At 41.2% G+C, this 14,307-nt stretch overlaps 1 protein-coding gene across 50 annotated transcripts in view; it reads left to right on the top strand.

The window, feature by feature from the left end:
- trol (terribly reduced optic lobes) overlaps nucleotides 1-14,307 on the top strand; it is a 960,590-nt gene that overhangs the window by 766,338 nt on the left and 179,945 nt on the right. The window lies entirely within an intron of this gene.

Genomic DNA, 14,307 nt, shown 5'->3' with positions numbered 1-14,307 from the left:
AGGATCTCACTTTCAAGGATCACAACAGTGCCACGATCACAAGTGCAAAGAAAATGATAGGATGGATAATGAGAACGTTCAGAACAAGAGATGCCAAGCCAATGATGATCCTTTTCAAATCACTTGTTCTCTCTAGGCTGGAATACTGCTGTACATTAACATCTCAATTCAAAGCAGGTGAAATTGCAGATCTAGAGAGTGTACAGAGATCCTTTACTGCACGTATAAGTTCTGTCTAGCACCTTAACTACTGGGAACGCTTGGAAGCACTTGACTTGTACTTGCTGGAACGCAGGAGAGAGAGATATATCATAATCTACACTTGGAAAATCCTGGAAGGAATGGTCCCGAATCTGCACACAGAAATCACTCCCTACGAAAGTAAAAGACTGGGCAGGCGATGCAAAATACCCCCAATTAAAAGTAGGGGCGCCATTGGTACACTAAGAGAAAACACCGTAAGTGTCCGGGGCCCAAGACTGTTCAACAGCCTCCCATCAAGCATTAGGGGAATTACCAATAAACCCCTGGCTGCCTTCAAGAGAGAGCTGGACTGATACCTAAAGTCAGTGCTGGATCAGCCAGGCTGTGGCTCGTATGTTGGACTGCGTGCGGCCAGCAGTAACAGCCTGGTTGATCAGGCCCTGATCCACCGGGAGGCTTGGTCATGGACCAGGCTGCGGGGGCGTTGATCCCCAGAATAATCTCCAGGTAAACTCCAGGTAACACAAACCCTGATCTGAAGATTGTATTAAGACATAACAGAGAGGCAGGGAGGGAGAGAGAGGATGTGTCACAGTGTGCTCCACAAACTTTCTTAATATTACTTAACTATGAGGGTTGTTGAGGGAAAAAGCTGTTCAGTGATGTAGTACTACCCACAACACATTAGTACAAGCAAGCCAACTTCTCCATAGAAGTGAATATTAGTGAATAGCGACAGTTAAGAGTGTTTTGGTGTACAATGTGGTGAGAGTGAGGGGAATGGCAAGCCTAGGAGCAACATCACTATTGCCTTCACAGTGAGCATCTAATATATATCTATGTACTAACAGCTGGGTGCTTTATAACAACGTGACTTGTACAATGCAACAGAGTGATTTGTGTAACATCTTCCTATAGTGAAAACGTGGATAGCATAAACAGTGTTTATTAAGTAACAGTGAGAAGGCAACACTTCCAGCTTGCCGGCCCACTGCCTGCCCTCACCCTCCCTCACTACCCACCCTGTTATAAACACCCCCACAATACCACCACCCGCCCTCTCCCTCCTGTCAACTTTATTGTAAACCTACCACGCCTCCTCTGTGGTGACTTCACATCGCAAAATAGCAAGAATATCTTCGCTATCTGGCTGTTGTCCCAGTAGTTACTGCAGTGTTTGTGGATATACTACAAGGGACAAAATACTTCTTAGATGTAAGGAGCCTACTTGTTCCAACTACTGCCACACAGATTGAATTCCAGAAGAATTCTGTTACAGCCAGGTTGAAAATCTCAGAAAACTGAATGATATCCATACTCTTGTGGTATATGTGGAAACAAACCTGGTGCTGCAGGAGGAAGGTTCAGAAGTACCTCAGGGACTCTTGTCCAGAGATCAAGACTGCCCTCATGGGCTGTGTTGTAAAGTCGCAGCTAAGATAATCCATCACAGGGAAGCACTTCATGAGCTCCTCAAATCATTAGATAACCTTCAAGCTATTGTAGAAGGTCAGTGCAAGCCTACATCAAGTGACGTAAGCTGCTCAGCTGATGGTGACACTATTGACAAAGACTGGAAGTCCCACACTGAGCTTAACTCAGGGGTAAATAACTGGTGGAATTCTGTCATCGCTAAGGTCCCACAAATTGACAGAGATCAAAACACTACCTTTGGGAATCCTAACACAATTCCTCTGACCACCACAGAGGGAACAGATCCTCTTTCAAGCAATGAAGCAAGCCTTGGATCTGTTAATTCTCCTACACCTGACATCTCTGCTTCAGCACCTGCCAGTACACTAGACAGTGCACATACCATCTCTGATCCTACACCTGTCAGCACACCTGCTGACATTTATTCCAACATCTGGCCACAGTGCTTCATTGGCAAGTACTGAGTCAGGATTTTCTCCACCAGAGATTGGTGCAGTTAATAATCAGGGCACTATCACTGCACCTGAACACCTACTGCACTAAATAACGAACAGCAGGGACACATCTGTCAGAACTGCACAGGGGTGTGGTAGAAGACGTGGCAGAGGATGTGGAAGAGGACATGGAGGTGGAAGACATCTACAGCCGTCTCACCTTCCACCAACACAGTCTCAGACAAAGAACCTGTGGACAAATCAGCAAAACACAAGGGGTGCAACAAATAATAGTCCACCCTCCCAGGCACCTAGGCAGTGCTCTTGTTGTCACCGGAAGGGGCACACCACCAACAACTGCCTGCGAGATACCAGGTGCAATTACTGCCACAAGAAAGGACATCAGGAGGACCAGTGTCGGAAGAAAAGGGAACTTGATAGACAGGACCACCTGTTTAGAGACCTGTTCCCGGAACAAACCAGCAGGTTCTCTGAATTGGTGAACACACTCACACGTCACCCACTCAGCTACTCCTATCTCAGCCCAGCAGGTGGTATTGTGCCTTATACAAGACCACAGACCTACATTCCTGCAGCTGCTGCAGTGCCCTACTTCTCTCAAGAACAGGCACCTTACATGCCTTACACACCCACCACCTCAAGCTGACCACATCACGAGGAGCTAGTCTATCAGCATCCTGTCAACCAACATTAAAGGTTTCATTACTAATGTTGGAGAGCTCACACACAGTTTTGTGAACACTCGACATCCCGACATGATAGCTGTTGTTGAAACATTTTTGGATGACAGGACTCCAGGAAATTTTGCAAGAATTGCTGGCTACACCTCATGGATGAGAAGAGACAGGCAAGGGCAAGGAGGATGTGTTGCTGTGTGCTTCTCTAAAAGTGTACATGCCCAGCACATTGATGTTGCCATCCCTACTCATCTTGAAATGATGTTCTTCAAGCTATGCATAAACACTAGTACTAGCATGTGCAATGTACAGACCTCAGTGGCAACATGCAGACCCCATCATCTTCCTAATGGAAAATGTGGACTCCCTTCTGCTACAACACAACTGTCAACTTGTCATAATTGTTGGAGACCTCAACCAACACCTTATACAGAGGGACTTTGATGACCTTCTTGCGGTATTTGACATGAGAAACTTTGTTGATTTCCCTACTCACATCTCTGGCTCCTCCTTTGACCCAGTAGTGAGCGACCTAGCAGAAGGTATAGTCACTTAGTTAACCCCTCGGCTGCGTTGAATCATCTGACCACAAGGCTGTTTTTACAACACTTAAGATCCCAACAGAATGAGGTGAGGAGTCCACACGCACAACCTGGCTATGGGAAAGAGGTAATTAGCCAGCCCTTTGCTCTGAGCTCGCCACCACCAATTGGAATGCTCTTCTCCAAGGGGATGTTGACAACCAAGTGAAAGCCTTCACTGGACACATCCTTAATCTACAACAAGAACACATTCCTCACCGGCAATATGTGACGAAGCCTACAGATCAGCCTTGGTTTGGCTTTTGTTGTAGAGAGCCTTCTACTGCTAAGTACAAGGCATGGCGAAGGTATAAGAGACATCCTACCACCTATAACAGTAACTTGCATAGGCAAGCCTGTAAGCACATGGGTGACGTTCAAAAGTGGGCCATCGCTAAATGGGAGATGGACACAAGAAGAAAGTTAGTATCGGGTAGGGTAGGTTCCAAAACCTGGTGGTCCCTGGTCAAAGACAGACGAGGTCATCTGCCTGATGAACTCATTCCATCTCTAAATCGACAGTAGTCGATTACTAGTAGTCAAGAGAAAGCGGACCTCTTTGCCGAACACTTTGCTACCAAAATGCAAGTTCCTGATCCAGCAAGGGATCCTCCTTGGCTAGCTGCATGAACTGTGTCAAAACTGTCAGAGGTGACAATAAGGCAGGAAGAGGTGCACTTCCTTCTTAAATCACTTGACCAAGAAAAGGCTGTGGGCCCCAGATAAGTTGAGCCCAAGATTACTGAGAAGATGTGCAGACCAGCTAGCAGCACCTCTAACTTGCATCTTTCAGCACTGCCTAGTACAGTGTAAATGGCCTTCTCTGTGGAAAGAGGCAAGTGTAGTCCCTGTTCACAAAAAGAAGAGCAGAGCAGAAATCAGTACAGACCAGTGTCACTCCTGTCAATCACTGGCAAGCTCCTTGAGACAATAATCTCAAGACAAATGTCAGAGTTTTTTGACTACCACTCACTACTTTGTGACCATCAATATGGCTTCAGGAAAAGTTACTCTGCTGCTGATCTGTTGTTAAACCTCTCTGCTAAGTGGCACCAGTCACTGGATGAATCCAAAGTCAGCTGTGTGGTAGCACTAGAAATTGCTGGTGCTTTCGACTGGGTGTGACACCAGGGCCTCTTAGCAAAACTGCAAGCTAAGGGAATTGCAGGCTCTACGCTGTCTCCTCAGTGATTACCTTCATGGTAGATCTCTAAGTGTAATTCTCAATGGAACAGAATCAGCAAGACTTCCTATTGGGGCAAGTGTTCCACAAGGAAGTGTTCTGGGACCATTGTTATGGAATGTCTACTTCAGTGACCTTCTTCATCTCATCCCAGAATCCCATGCATATGCAGACGACTGTACACTGACATTCATTTATCAAAGAGAAGAAATGCCAGTTGCTCTAAGCTACATCAATCACCAGCTCAGAGCTATATCAGCTTGGGGAAATAGATGGCAAGTAACATTTGCACCTGAGAAAGCACAAATGATGATGATCTCTAGGCACCAAGATGGTAATGCCGGTGCAGTAGTAAGGATGAATGGGAAGGTGTTGGCACCTGGGGAAGAAGTTGATATCCTTGGGGTGAAATTTAACTCCAAACTGACCATGAAAAACCACGTTGTAAATCTTTCAAACAAGGCAGCCAGGAAGCTTACAGCACCTCACCGTATCTCGCATCTGCTTGACAGCAGGGGTTGCAAGATTTTGTACGAGGCACAAGTACGCTCACACCTTGAGTATGCTCCACTTTCTTGGTTCGCCTGCCCCCCTTCTCATCTGCGACTGCTTGACAGAGTAGAGAACAGAGCAAGATGTCTCATCTCTCGCCTGGACCAGTGCTGGATAGATCTGTCATTTCAGCAGAGCCTTCAACACAAGAGGGATGTGGGTGGCCTCACTGTTTTGTACAAGGCCAATATTGTCGAAGTACCACACTTGGATCCATTTCGAGGACAGCGTGAAGCAAGTTTCTATACCACAAGATGAGCAGAAAGCAGCAACTTCACTCTGGCTGTACCTTTCTCCAGAACATCACTTCATCTGAGATCATTTATTCCCAGGATGACTCGAGTCTGGAACACATTTGTACAGCATTATGATGTCAATGAAATAAAGTCAGTTGATCAGATGAAAATGCTTGCCCACAGATGGCTCCAATTTCATCCTGTTCCCTACTTGTATGTTTCATAACAATAAAAGTGCTTTCAAATGAGCTGATGTAGGTAACAGCTCTTAACTTGTCAATAAAGTTAAAAATCCTTAACCTGTAAATAGCTTGTCAATAAAGCTAGGGATCCTTAACCTAACCTTGTCAAACCCTGTTTAAAAAAAAAAAAAAATTTAATATACCACATGTTTGAACTCAGCCTGAGTAGAAATTTTGTATATCAAAAGTCTAAAAATATTTAATACTGCCAGAAGATTCCAAAAGTTCTCTATCTGCAGTTGCATCAAAAATATTTAAAAAAAAAAAATTGAATTTGATGCAAGTTTTGAATATCAGATATAAATTTCAAAGGTATCTAATGCAACTTGCTTATCCAGATTCCAATCAGCCGCTTCCAGTCATGCACTTCTTATCTCAACTATGTACTACTCCCAAAAATTTTATTGCTCAAACTGTCAATACTGTTTTGTATTACTGTCCCCTCATATATATAAACAGGCAAAGTTTTGTTACTTAAACAATCATTGTATTGATAATCTTATCCACTGACAAATTAATTATGCTAACCTTAGCTTTCACATAATCTACCCTGAACTTTTCAGTATCAAGTAATATAAAGTTTTAGTTTTCTTCTGCCCAAAATGCATTGAATAACTAGAGAGCTTTTCCATAGAAGGAACTACCAATGTAAAACAGTGCCTAAAACTATGTACATATCTTCTTAGAAAAAAAAGATTTTATGTATTTACTTTTATTTTATAAATGTTCATTCACATAGTGTATAAGCAAATTATGCAGCAAAATGGGTAAATTATTCATTTTGAATTTGGTTTCGTTGCCATACATTGTTGAAACTAAGCACATTGCATCACTAAATATAAAGTTTATTAAGTATGTGTAATGTAGTTTAAAGAATGTTTTAGCATATTACATTATTATAAGTTGCAAAAAAGTGCATGTTATATTCTCAATTCTGGTTACAGCAGTTTGAAATTGTGGATGTGTCTTATGGAGGGTAGTTGTAAAATTCAACATTGGAGCTTGTCTTTTATTCTTTTTATTATGCTGTTATTGGCCTGATGATGACTCAGAATATTAAAATGTATTGAAAACCTCTTAACAAGTCTGGTCTAAAATTTAGCCCAGTTGTAATAATGGAAGCAACAATCTGTAAGGCTGGAAGTAAAATGTGTGCTGCAAAAATAGTGAAGGCAAACTTTGCAGAACAAGATTTTATTTGGAACATTAAAGCTTCATGACTTGATAAAGATCTTAACAGAATAATCTGCTTCCCAATAAAAGCTTGTTTTGCAGTCTCTCTTCTGCACAACAATTTCTAACTCTATGATTTTCACTCGGACATTGCCATACTTAATAGGTAAATATGCATGTTATCTTGAGAATTCCATGAAGACTGATAAACTTTTTTTTTTTTTTTTTAAATATCTTGTTTTTACATTTTACTGCAATATTATATTTGTATGTTATTAAGAGAAGTATTATCTTATTTTTATTTAGGTGATTACATATACAGTGCTAGTCATGGCATTATGGCACCCCTCCCCCACACACATACCATAACACAAACACATACTGTGAAAGATTGTAATATACAGTGGTCCCTCAATTATCGTCCATAATTCGTTCCTGGAAGTGGGACTATTATCGAAATAAACGATTTTCGTATCAATTTTCGCCATAAGAAATAATGTAAATACAGTTAATCCGTTCCTGACAGCCAGAAGTATTAAAACATAAAATTTTTACATGAAATATAGATGTAGTACATAAACAATACAATGGGACATGATGAATAAAACATTAACAGCATAACACTTACCTTTATTGGTGATTCTTCTTAGTGTATGGAAGACTGGAGGAGGAGAGAGATTGAATTACTGTTTGGAAGGGGAATCCCCTTCCATCAACACCTCAGGTACCAAGTGCTTTTCTGGGGTTACTTCTCTTCTCTGTTTCTTAATGCCACTAGGACCAGCTAGAGAGTCACTGGAGTCCTGTCTCGCAAAAAAACTGTCCAGAGTGCTCTGTTTCTGGCATCTCTTTAAAACTTCCCTAAAATGGGCCAAGACTCTGTCACTGTACAAGTTGCCGATATGGCTTGCAACATCCTTCGCAGGGTGATGTTTCTCCATAAATCTTTCCATCCTATCCCACATTTCAAAAATCTCGTTAATTTCTGAAGAAGGCACCTTCTTCTATCTCTCTTCCTCCTCTGCAGCAAGATTCTGAGCTGCGATCTGTTGCTCTTCCTGCTGAAACTCTTGCTCCTTTCATATTGTTCAATGATGTTTTTCTTAAATTCAATAGTATTTCTCACCTTCTTTACCAAAGGTTTGGCACTAGGAGCTTTCTTTGGAGCCATGGAAGCTTATTTAGCACTTGCAAGCACTAAAATGAATGGAATACAGTGGACCCTCGACCAACGATATTAATCCATTCCTGAGAGCTCATTGTTAATCGAAATTATCGTTAGTCGAGTTAATTTTCCCCATAAGAAATAATGGAAATCAAATTAATCCGTGCAAGACACCCAAAAGTATTGAAAAAAAAATTTTTACCACATGATATATTAATTTTAATACACACAAACTGAAGAAGACATGCACAGTTACATGACACCTTTATTGAAGATCTGGTGATGATTGATGGGATGGGAGGAGGGGAGACTGTGGATGGTGTTAGTGTTTAGAAGGGGAATCCCCTTCCAGTAGGACTTGAGGTGTCAAGTCCTTTTCTGGGGTTACTTCCCTTCTTCTTTTAATGCCACTAGGACCAGCTTGAGAGTCACTGGACCTCTGTCACACAACATATCTGTCCATAGAGGCCTGTACCTCCCGTTCCTTTATGACATTCCTAAAGTGTTTCACAACATTGTCAGTGTCACAATTAAACACTTGTTCAGGTTTCAATTCTTCACTGTCTATGTACTCCTTGAATTCCTGCACATATTTTTCAGCTGCTTTTTGGTCCAAACTTGCAGCCTCACGATGCCTTATCACACTATGTATGCCACTAGGATTCTTAAATCTCTCAAACCAACCTTTGCTGGCCTTAAATTCACTCATATCACCACTAGTTGCAGGCATTTTCCTAATTAAATCCTCTTGCAACTTGCTAGCCTTTTCACATATGATCGCTTGAGAGATGCTATCTCCTGCTATCTGTTTTTCGTTTATCCACACCAATAACAGTCTCTCAACATCTTCTATCACTTGCGATCTCAGTTTCGAAAACATAGTTGCACCTTTGGCAAGAACAGCTTCCTTGATTGCCATTTTCTTGGCCACAATAGTAGCGATGGTTGATTGGGGTTTTGTGTACAACCTGGCCAGCTCGGAGACACGCACTCCACTTTCATACTTAGCAATGATCTCTTTCTTCATATCCATAGTAATTCTCACCCTTTTTGCTGTAGGGTTGGCACTAAAAGCTTTCTTCGGGCCTATGGTGACTTATTTTGCAGGTGCAATCACTAAAAACGCTGTGATAATATCAAATGTTCCGATTGTATGTTTGGATGGGACCGCAGTGGCTGGCTGGCTTGTAAACACTGGCCACAAGTGGACGCATCTCAGACGGAACGAATCGTGTTGGTCGAGTTTTTTAGCGCTAGTCGAGGCAAAATTTTTGCGTTAAAATGTATCGCTAGTCAGATTTAACGTTAGACGATGCCATCGTTGGTCGAGGGTCCACTGTATTATGAAATATTTTGTATGAACACGTGAGGGGACCGTCGCTCACTGATAAACAATGGCACACTGGCTGGGAATGGCTCAGAGCCGTGAGTACGCGTCCAGGACGAAAGACGATTTGCGAGCCAGTGTTTAGACGAAATAACGGGACTATTTCCAAAATGGACGACTTTCATGCCGGACGATTATTGAGGGACCACTGTATATATTTGCACACTTACTGGGGTTTTAATACTCGGGGCTGCGTCCTTTACGCTTAATCACATCCTTCACCTGTGTAGGAAGACTCTCACACAAATTCTTGAGGGATTGGGGAGGTATATTATTCCATGCCTCATGTAGAGCAGCCTTCAGCTGATGAATGAAACTGATATCCTTGCCCAGTAAACTTCGTTTCACTGCTGACCAGAGGTTCTCAATAGGGTTTAGATCTGGGGAATTGCCTGGCCAGTCATTAACCCTTAAACTGTCCAAACATAGATCTACATTCACACATGTAGCGCTCCGAACGTAGATCTACGTTTGATTTTACATTGTTTATGTAAAAAAACTTAGATCTACATTTGGAGTGCTATGCATGCAAACTTGTCAAACGCCTCAGGTAAATTGTCATGCAATAACTCCAGTTAATTATACTGGTTCATATACTGGTTTTTGGGAAGCACAATGAGTTCACCAACACTCTTGAGCACTGAAATACCCCCAAACCATGAGCGAGTCTGGGTATTTGGTGGTCCCACAGGTGTAGCGTGGGTCTAGCGGGTCACTACCTCTAGGCCGGTACACATGTTCCCCACGGTTACAGGTGACAGTGAAGGTTGCTTCATCACTCCAAAGTACTTCAGACCACTATTGAGGATTCCAGTGACGATATTTCTTTGCATAATCCAGACTACGTTTCTTCTTTGGCTTGAAGTGGATCGGTTTCTTAACCTGGCAATAACTATTATAGCCCAGTTCTGACACACATCTGTTAACAGCTTTTACAGACACCTCTGAGAGAAGATGTGGGTTCTTTTCTTTCAGTTCTCTAGCAGTTATCTTAGGTGTACTCTCTAACTGCTTCTTTAACACAGTTAAGGTACGAACAAATGCCTTCTTCGAGGGGCCAGGCTGAGGTTTTGGCAGACGGTAACTCGACGCCGCCACCAGTCTTGAAACACTGCACCCAGTTCCTCACTGAATGCTTGCACACACCAACATTCTCCACTATTTCTTTCATCTGGTGTCCATCTTTGTGAAGCCCTATGATTTGAGCTATTGTTTCAGGTGTTAAACACTTCCTTTTACCCATAATCAAACATGTATAGCCCCAAAATCAAAGGGAACACCAGACAAAAGATGGGGCAGATGAGAGACAAAAGTGCAACACTTCCTCTCACCACGGCAGCCACATGAGCACTGAGAAGTCACTATGGAGTGTGGCAGCAGGCTGTGATGTCATGCTAATGGCTGCTACCCATCATAATGCACTGACAAAAAAGGACACTCCCTGTATGGTAGGCCTTTGATTTTTACCATGGCATTATGCCAGGGCTCTCACCCAGGATAATGCCATGACTACCACTGTATGTCAATGATGTGATCATGAATAATATCCACATTGGCATTTGCCCGTCTAGACATGTTGCTCAGCACGTGTTTACTTATATTTTCTCAACTTCATGTTGATAATTAACATTTTAATTAGAATTTTTTTAAATTACCCGAGTACAACAATAGAGGCATATAAGCTTAATTTCAGTTTTTATAGCTTTCTCTCTCCAGGAGTCTTTAGCAGATTCTTTGGATTTCCTTTTAATTTTATGCAATACATGTGAGAGTGTTAGATAGGACTAAGTAGAGACAAATGGTTTTAGGGACTTGGCGAACTGTTGGAGTGTAAACAGGGTAATATTTTGTGAAGAGATGCAGGGAAACTGGTTAGTCGAATTTGAGTCCTGGAGGTGAGAAGTACAATGCCTGCACTCCAAAAGAAGGGTTCAGGATATTTACTGTTTAGAGTGACACCTGAACTCTTGTATCTGTACGCCTCTGGCAAGGCAATGATAGCATAAATGATGGTGAAAGTGTTTCTTTTTCGGGTCACCCTGCCTTGGTGGGAGACAGCCAGCATGTTAAAAAAAAATATTTAAAAGTTGCACACAACAGGTTGTACTCATTTCTTGGATAGGAACTTACTTAGCATTAGGACATCTGTTGTATCAAGGTGGTTTTTATTTGAACAGATTTAATTTTGAGTTAATTATCGTAAGGTGTTGCTGCTGCTGTGTCTTAGTATACACAACAACAAACACAATTAACAATGGCAGTTATTAGGGGGTTAACATTAATAATTTGCTCTGTGGTGATAAATTGTGTTGAAATTCAGTGACATTTTGAAAATTTATAGTGCTGTAAAAATAATTTAAATGACTGGAGAAAAATATGGTAAATGGTAATAATAATGTCATGAATAACAAGGATAATGAGCACTAAAAACTTAATTAATGTAAACTGCTGAGGAAGGAGTTGCAGCTGAGTTATTATTTATACTTGAAGTAGCTTTAGTTGCAACTGCAAGGCTAAATAAACTTTAGGAAGGAGAAGGGAGAAGGTTGTGTTAATTTCGGGGTAGAATGGTATTTACAGTTTATTGTTAATGGTTTTAGTTCTGGACATATTCATGTTAGATACATGAAGTCTTGGCAGCATTCTTAAGAATTTTCATTACCCTTTTTGCTTAAATGGGAATGAGGGATTTGTAAAATAACTTTATAGAGTCTTCACAGAGAAGAAAAGTCATCCCAACTTTGGCTGCCTTGAAACCAAGAGCATACAGGAGGCCCTCCACATTTGTGAGGGTTAGGGAATCAAGAACCTCGCGAATCTTGAAAATTCGCTAGTTTGGTGCAGGGAATGCAGCTGCCAAAACGTGATCAGCCGAACCTGATTCTCCGCTCATCTTCAGGTTGTGCAGGGAGAACCATCTCTTAAATCTATCAAATCATCCTTTACTTGCTAGGAAGTCAGGATGGGTGATGGTAGGATGTCCTGGTTCTGCACTGGTTCTAGCCTCATCACTAGCCAACATATCATACAAAGTCTTTCCCTATGCACGAATTGCATTGCTGTCTATGGGATTTCCTTTGATCTGAAATCCACACAAATAATGCTGATTCCATCTTAAACATTGCACTGCTTCTTAGTTGTGACACTTGCTTGGCTGAGGGAGGAGCATTAGATGCTAGTGCCACCCTTATTTTCGCCTCATTTTTCTTGGTAGAGAGGAAGCGTTTTCCCGTACTCTTTTCCCGCATAGACATTCCGCTGGGCATTCACGAATGTTCGAAGCTCGCAAAAGTGGAACTTGCGAAAGTGGAGGGCTAGCTATATTTTTCATATTGGATGATTAATGTTAATTTAGGCATCCTCTTCCTGGGAGAGAAATCTTGACATCATTAAACATCTGATCTGGCATGTATCTCTCCTTGTCTAGGATGGCCTTGAGCTAAGCAGGATAATCTTGCCTTACATAGTGATCTCCAGCTGCCAAATCGTTCAACACCTAAACACTCTGCAGCCAGTACCTCTTTTTAAATTTCTCAGACCTTTTGTTGCTAGTACTAAAGGTACCACCGCTATTACTGCTTTCACCACCACTGCTTACCAGTTCATCAAACAGCACCTTTAATATTTCGTTGTCAAACACAAAATATACAACCTTAACACTTGCTGGCTGTGATAGTTGCCTGACTTTCCTGAATCTTCTCATTTATCTTTATGTACCACATTTTCAATTCATTAATACCACACTATAATATCCCAACACCAGCCATTATATCACCTCTGATATGTCCAATAATTCTTTCTGTCACTCAGTTCATCACAAGTACAGTATATTCTTTGTAGGAGCAGACTCCGCCACTTTGCTGCTAGTACAGCTCCGTAATCCACATAGAGGCTCAAGATAGTAATAATTGCACTCACATGTAGTGGGAAAAAGAGGGTACAACAATTTGTTCATGAAGGAAGAAACAGGGCTTTATATATTCAGCAAAGTAGTACCTGTCAGAGCTTTGCAGTACACAAACGTATTTGCATCAACTATGATACATCTGTACAGCATTATCATTTGTGCATTATTTGAAATGCAGTAAGCTATCTGATAAAACTCAACTTTATAGTGAGAATTTTTGTAAATAGGATTGTGCAAGAATGGTATATAATACCGACAAGATGAAATTAAGACACATGTGCAACATCTGGGTATCTTTATTGTAGACGTTTCGCCATCCAGTGGCTTTACAAATTCTAGGACATAACTTGAAGACAGTAGGACTATATACAGAAGATGAGGTAATCAGGTTGAGGGACTGATTACCTCATCTTCTGTATATAGTCATACTGTCTTCAAGTTATGTCCTAGAATTTGTATTGATAAAGCCACTGGATGGCGAAACGTCTACAATAAAGATACCCAGATGTTGCACATGTGTCTTAAATAGGATTGAAAAAAATGCATCCAAAATTAAATAGTGCATTGTATGAAGGCCTTCCAGTTGCTATTCAATTTTGGATGAACTTTCAGTCATATTTATAAAGAAATCACATTATGTAGTGGAACTTTATAAGAGAGCTTACTGTATGAAAATAAGTTTGGCTTTCCTTTATACATCTACTTTCTTTGGGATACAAATGTCCTCATAACCTGTGACTCTTCAAGGAAGATACCTCAGTGTCAGTGAAGGGCTCCCTATTCAGAGAATTGGAGCCACTCTTCCCTTCTTTGAGTCAAACTTGATTACCTTCCATATCCTAGGCACTGATTGGCCCCAGTGGGTTTGGTGTTCTCTCAGGTATAATAATCATGTTAAAGCTATTTATTAGAGATCCACGAGGAAAAATTACAAACCTTTGAAATTATCAAATTTAGATCAGCAAATTTTAAAAGACTTATGTATGTAGTTCATAAAATTTAAATTTACTCTCTAGTTCATAGGAAATACTGTAAGAGTAAAGCATTTATTTCATATTAGTTTATTATTAAATTTAAAGCAATAAAATGAACTTGCTCTGAGTGTATTGGC

The sequence above is a fragment of the Cherax quadricarinatus genome, chromosome 7 (genome assembly GCF_038502225.1).
Source record: "Cherax quadricarinatus isolate ZL_2023a chromosome 7, ASM3850222v1, whole genome shotgun sequence".
Lineage (NCBI taxonomy): Eukaryota > Metazoa > Arthropoda > Malacostraca > Decapoda > Parastacidae > Cherax > Cherax quadricarinatus.
Note: the sequence above shows the minus strand (reverse complement) of the source record. Positions and strands in the feature narration are given on the sequence as shown.